The sequence below is a fragment of the Gallinula chloropus genome, assembly GCF_964237585.1.
Source record: "Gallinula chloropus genome assembly, chromosome: Z".
NCBI classification, from domain to species: Eukaryota; Metazoa; Chordata; class Aves; order Gruiformes; family Rallidae; genus Gallinula; species Gallinula chloropus.
The window spans coordinates 19,793,695-19,799,694 of NC_140089.1; positions in this window are offsets into that span (position 1 = coordinate 19,793,695).

Here is a 6,000-nt window from a genome sequence, read left to right on the forward strand (position 1 = left end):
AAGAGAGTAAACAGGTAATTTTATGATCTAGGGATAAAAGTGTGACAGAGTTGTGAAGTAGTTTATTAGGTTAACTAATATGTATATATGCCTAAAAATGGACAAGACTTTGCAAACCCAAATCTTTTTCAGCTAAAGACAAAGGCAGTAAGTTTTAAACTGCTTCTAAAATCCATGTGTTTTTTCTGACAGCTTCTAATACTACTTTTCTGACAAACATTTGCCTAAAGCTGGTATTGAGTGATGAGGAAGCAGTGACACAGAAAAACACAAGAAGGAAGGAAATGGATTTGAATATGAGAAAAGAGGAAACTTACTGTTTCTTAGCAAGTACTACATAGTATTAAAACCTTTGCAAACATAAGAAATTAATTCTACCATGTTTGTGCACTAGGATGAAAAGAGAGGAAGGTTGGATTCCTTCAGTATGTACATTTATTCCATTGCCCAAAGTCTGAGATTCCTGAGCAATATTTCCTTTTAAGAAAATTTCTCTCCAATTCACCGTAAGGATGAACAGTATTCCAAAGTCACTGAGTGTGCTCAATATCCATTTTTTAAAAGTTTTTAAATATAAATTAGATTTCTAAGAACTGAAATACGAAAGCATGTAAGCAATGCAGAATCTATTGGTCAGAAAGAAGAGTGAATGTAACAAGTTTGATACCTCAGAGGTGTGTTTAGCAATCCAACTGTTACAGGTTTCTCTCTGACATGGAACCACTGACTGATGTATGCTGTGCCAGTCATACCTATTCTCTGGAGGACATGCTAGGGGAATTTGAAATGCCTCTCCTTGTTCCTGCTGCCCTGCCTCAGTATTTTTTAGTGATGAAGTTCCAAATAGCAGTTCAGATATGTTGGGAAGACAGCAGTGTGTGAAAGGGCAAGGGTTGGTGATGGAGATGACAGTGGCTGAAGGCACACATGTCCCAGGATGATCCTGTAGGTCTCCATTAGCTGGAGATGGCACCGTTAGCACCAAGCCTGGGTTCACGAGAAGAGCTGAGGAATCTGCAGCCTCTGATGAGCCTTGCAAAGCACAGCCTGTATTTCTGTGTGCCCGTGTGTGTGTGTATGTCTGCTTCATGTGGTTCAGTCGTGCAATTGCCCTCCCTTCACCTCTCTTTCCAGTTCAGATGGGGACTGCACCGAGCCCCGCAATGCTAAGAGCCCTCCAAGGATGTGCTGATGTGCCTACAGGCTGCAGACCCACCCTGTCCATGGTGGATGGAAAAAACAGAGCTCAGGCTGGGACAGCAGAGGGGAGGCTGAACGTGGGGAGTTTCAAGTTAGGGAGAACAGCAAAGAAACGAGACAGCACATCGCCTGAAGACGTGCTGCCAGTGGCTTTCCACTTACTCTTTTTATTACATTCAAACACTTTGCTGAAGCTTTGGGAGTTCTGGTGACTAATGGCCACACAAGGACTTGTTAGCACATAGAGTTTCAGCACAGGGCCAGTGCAAATATAACATTATTTTATGTTGTCCCCAAGTTAACCATTACGCCATTTATTTCCCTCACTTTAACAAAGTTGTTTGCTTTTTGCTCTCTCTGGAGTTTCTGGGTTTAAGTATTTAAAAAAATCTATCCCCCCCTTCAGAGCATTTGTAGAGATCTTACTTGTCTTTGTAAAGATTTAGTGGGTGAGAGTTTTGAGGAAACAGTTCAAGTGGAGCAGTGATTTATAGGCGGTCTGATGCACAGCTAAGGTTCACAGCTTCATGTTTAGGCAGATCCTGTAATCTGCTGGCTCACAACACAAACGAGGGGCTGAAAGCCCCTTGTTTGGCCCAAGAGGCAATGGTAACTCCATTTTTCCTGCATGATGGGTCATTTATCTTCCTTGATTGGAATCAGGCAATAGTCCATTTTTGACAAAATCTGTTAATATAATGGATTTAAAAGGAAAAAAAATGAGCAAACTTTGGGATGGTAGTAGAAACTGGAAAAGGGCGTTTCTTGGCAAGGAGAGAATGGGAGTTGAGGACAGTTTGGGAAAAACAGTACAAGAGAAGAGGTGGTGGAGAAAGTCATGGGCAGGAGGACAGGCACATGAAGGCATTTCTGAACGAAAAAACAGATGACTCACAAATGTAGGATGAGAGACTTAAATCAAGATGCTACTGGGAGACTAGTGCACAGGGTGAAGTTTGCTGAAGGACTGCCAAATGAGAAAATCAGGAAGGGCTGTAAATTTGCTGCAGAGCTGTTTGACTGGATAAACAATATGGATCCTGTCAAGCCTCTGGGGAGAACTATGGGGGAGATTTTCTCTTCACACTGCTCTGGAATGTCTTCTCCAGGTAGACAGGCTTTTCCATCATAAACAAAATCTTAATACCAAGCCCACATTTATTCTGTTTTGTGAACACAATAATTGCTCCAGAATAAAATCAATTTTACTCATGCTAGAGAATTTGCCTGAGTAATGCTGGTGCATTTGCTAAAGTATACAGGTCCACAAGAGAGCTATAAAACTTCGTGGTCTTGGAATAAATATGTCGAAATTGTGTTGTTTTTATTAGAGCATTGTTTTAGTATAAACTTAGAGTTAAATGCTATTGCATGTGCCTGTCTGGTTATGGAATTGTGTGGATGGAGGAACTAGCAGAGACAGGGTTGTGAATCAAGAAAGAGATGTAGGGGTTACTGCTGATGCTTATGGAGGAAAATCGGATCAGAGATTACTGGAAATTTGTTAACTTTTGAAATTTCTAAGTTAGCGTGCAGGAGTGGGCTCAAGAAATGCATGGATGGATGGATAGATAGAACAGTTATTTATTTTCCTACTACTTGAAACTCATTTAACAATGAAAAGGTACTTAATCTGTGCTGAATAAACCATAGCCTTACATAGCAGTCTTATCATGAGTGTAGAGTGTGTACATGATCTACAATTACATGGTAGTTGTGGAATAATCACAATTTTAATTTATTAAAATAAATTATAATGGTGTCTCTGCAGTTTAAAACAACAACCTCCCACAAAAGAGCAGTCAGGAAGTTAGAGTCTAAAGTTCACTTCTAATCTGAAAATCATGTGCCCATAATGGAGAAACAATAGCCTGCAAAATATTAATCCATAAGAATTTGTGAAGACCATCATACATAAAGCTCTGTTTTGAACTTCAGATTTTGTTCAAATATGCTCTCTTTTCAGTCCCTTTTATTATGAGGATAGCCTTGAAAAGTAAGATTTTTAAATGTTTTTGAGCTTGAAGTGGTCTGAGTAGGTGTGACTGGGGTGTTTGCAGATCTACTTATAGTAGTATACTTCCTAAGTGCTGCACACAGCACTCATATGACTTGGAAGTTCAGCAAGTGTAGGGCCTTGCACCTAAGGGCGAATAACCCCGCAGGGACCAGATGGGATAGAGGTGGACCTGATGGAAACCAACACAGCAGAGAAAGACCTGGGAGTGCTGTGGACAACAGTCTCTCCATGAGCCAGCAGTGTGCCCTCATGGCCAAGAAGGCCAATGGTACCTGGGGTGCATTAAGAGCTGTGTGACCAGCATGTCAATGGAGGTTCTCCACCTCGCCCTGCTCTGGCCTGCTGAGGCCACATTTGATGCACTGTGTCCAGTTCCGGGCTCCCCAGTTCAAGAAAGACAGGAAAGTACTGGAGAGGATCCCGTGGAAAGCTATGAAGATGATGAGGGAACCGGAGTATCTCTTGCATGAAGAAGGGCTAAGAGCTGGGGCTGTTCACCCGGGAGGAGGGAAGACTGAGATGGGGAATCTCATCAATGCTTATTAATATTTAAAGGTTGGTGTCAAGAGGATGGTGCCAGACTCTTCTCAATGGTGCCCAGTGACAGGATGAAGGGCATTGGGCCCAACACAAGAAGTGTTGCCTGAACATGAGGGAAAACATCTTCACTTTGAAGGTGAGGGAGCACTGGAACTGCCCAGAGAGGTTGTGGAGTCTCCTTCAAAACCCACCTGGATGTGATCCTGTACAACGTGCTGTAGGTCAACCTGCTTTATCAGAAGAGTTGGGTTAGGTGATCTCCAGAGGTCCTACCCACCCCTCTCAATCTGTGAATCTGTGATTCTGACTTGGCACAACCAGCAAAGAGTCTTTGTTACTTCCTAGTGTAGCACTCGTGCAGTGACAGTATAGATGTCTCTGGACATTTCTCTCAAGGAGAGAAAGGATTATGACCTAAACTGTCCTGGCTGTGATGATGCACTGATGATGCTTTGTGATCTGCTGTGCTCATGGAAAGGAAGAGGGACAAGCACACGATTTATTTGAAAAGGCTATCAGACTTCAGGCACTCAAAAGCATCCAATTAATTTGCCCTCTACTCTGACTCACTGATAAAATTAGAAACACAGTGTTTATTTGTATCCCTAAAACTAATGAGATTAACTTACTCCTCCTTTAGGAATATCGAGGTCCATCTTGTGTTTCAGTGGATCACAGAGGCTAATACTTTTATGTCAGCATCATTGTTTATTTAGAAATGTGATAATTCCCTACCACATAGTAATTCCCCAATGCAACGACTCATAAATCAATACAGAGCAGCTTGTTTATCTTGGGAGAGACACATCAGTTCCACAGGTTAGGAATTTTGCAACACAAGGGCTTTGGAAGGTGGTGATTAGCTGCAACCACAGCTGTTCATGAGTGAATCTGAGTGGACAGGAATTTTTGCTGAGGGTGTTCACTGAGTGCAATTTTTGCTTAAAACCAAAGGAGCTCTCAAAGCAGCACCTGTGTATAGATTGTTGATGCCCTGTTATGGTTTCAATAACAAAATGATGTTCTCTGGTCTGTGTTTCTCACTCTCTGTTTCTTTGCAGGAAATCTTGAAGGATCTGAGTTTTCTCCCTAAACAGAACAGCAAAAATTGTCATAGTTTGAAAGGTTTCCAGACACTCCTCCTAACCATTATTAAACTGTCATTGTCTTAAGATACCGTCTTTTTCAATTCCACTACTAAAACATAGGAAATACCAAATCACACTTCAGATATGATGTACAATGATTATTGTTATCATACATTTTCCTAGTGAAACACAAGTGTAGGGATTAAGATAAAATACTTTGCTATGGAGACCTGCATCTCAAGGAGGCTGATGAAGTTTATCAAGACAGGATGTTTCAAATGTAGACATTTTGAACCAGTGGTCTGAATTAGACTCATGTGAAGAAGTCATGCATGATAAACAGGTTTTCACTATTAGATCCTAGTGATATGAAGGTTTATGACTGCATTCGGTGCAGGTCTTCTTCCTACTTTATTTGTTACTACTGAGAAAACAATGGTGCATTTCTTCAAGTTTTTGGTTTTGAGGATTGTTTCCACTTTTTGTGATTGAGACAGATCATGTTGGATTATGTACATTCCTTATTTTACAAATAGGAGATTTTGAAATACAGTACATTACTGTGCTTGCTTTACTGTAATACGACTACTCCAGCATAAAAACAGTTTGTTCCCCCAAGATCCAAACAAACAAAATATGTTCTGTATTTACTTCATGGGTTTAACCACAAGAAATTTGACCTTCACTTAATTTGCTTGTTTTTTCTCTGTTTAAAACCATATAACGTCCAACACATTTATATATCTTGTATTAAAACCACCATAAAATATTTTTGTTTCAGTATGTATCAGCTCAAACTGGTACAAGTGGAGCATTTTTAATTTCTGTACAATTCAATAGCAAGAATCTAATGTTTTCAAAGGAGAGATTCTGAATTTCAGTTGGCAGTTAATGTTATACAGGGAGAAAGGTGTCTGTGTTTATATAAAACGTTGTATCTTTAGCTTATTCTTCATATCCCTCCAACTTAATTTAGGTTATGAAAGCTGGGGGAGAGGTTACAAGCCAGACTCTTTATTGATTCTGGTACCAGGAAATGATGGCATCAGGAAATCCAGAGCACTGACCCCAGAGAGCTTGGGCTTCGAAAGAATCAGGCTGGTTTTAGCAAGATACAGAGATGAATTTTTCAGCAGTGCCACCCATTTGGGA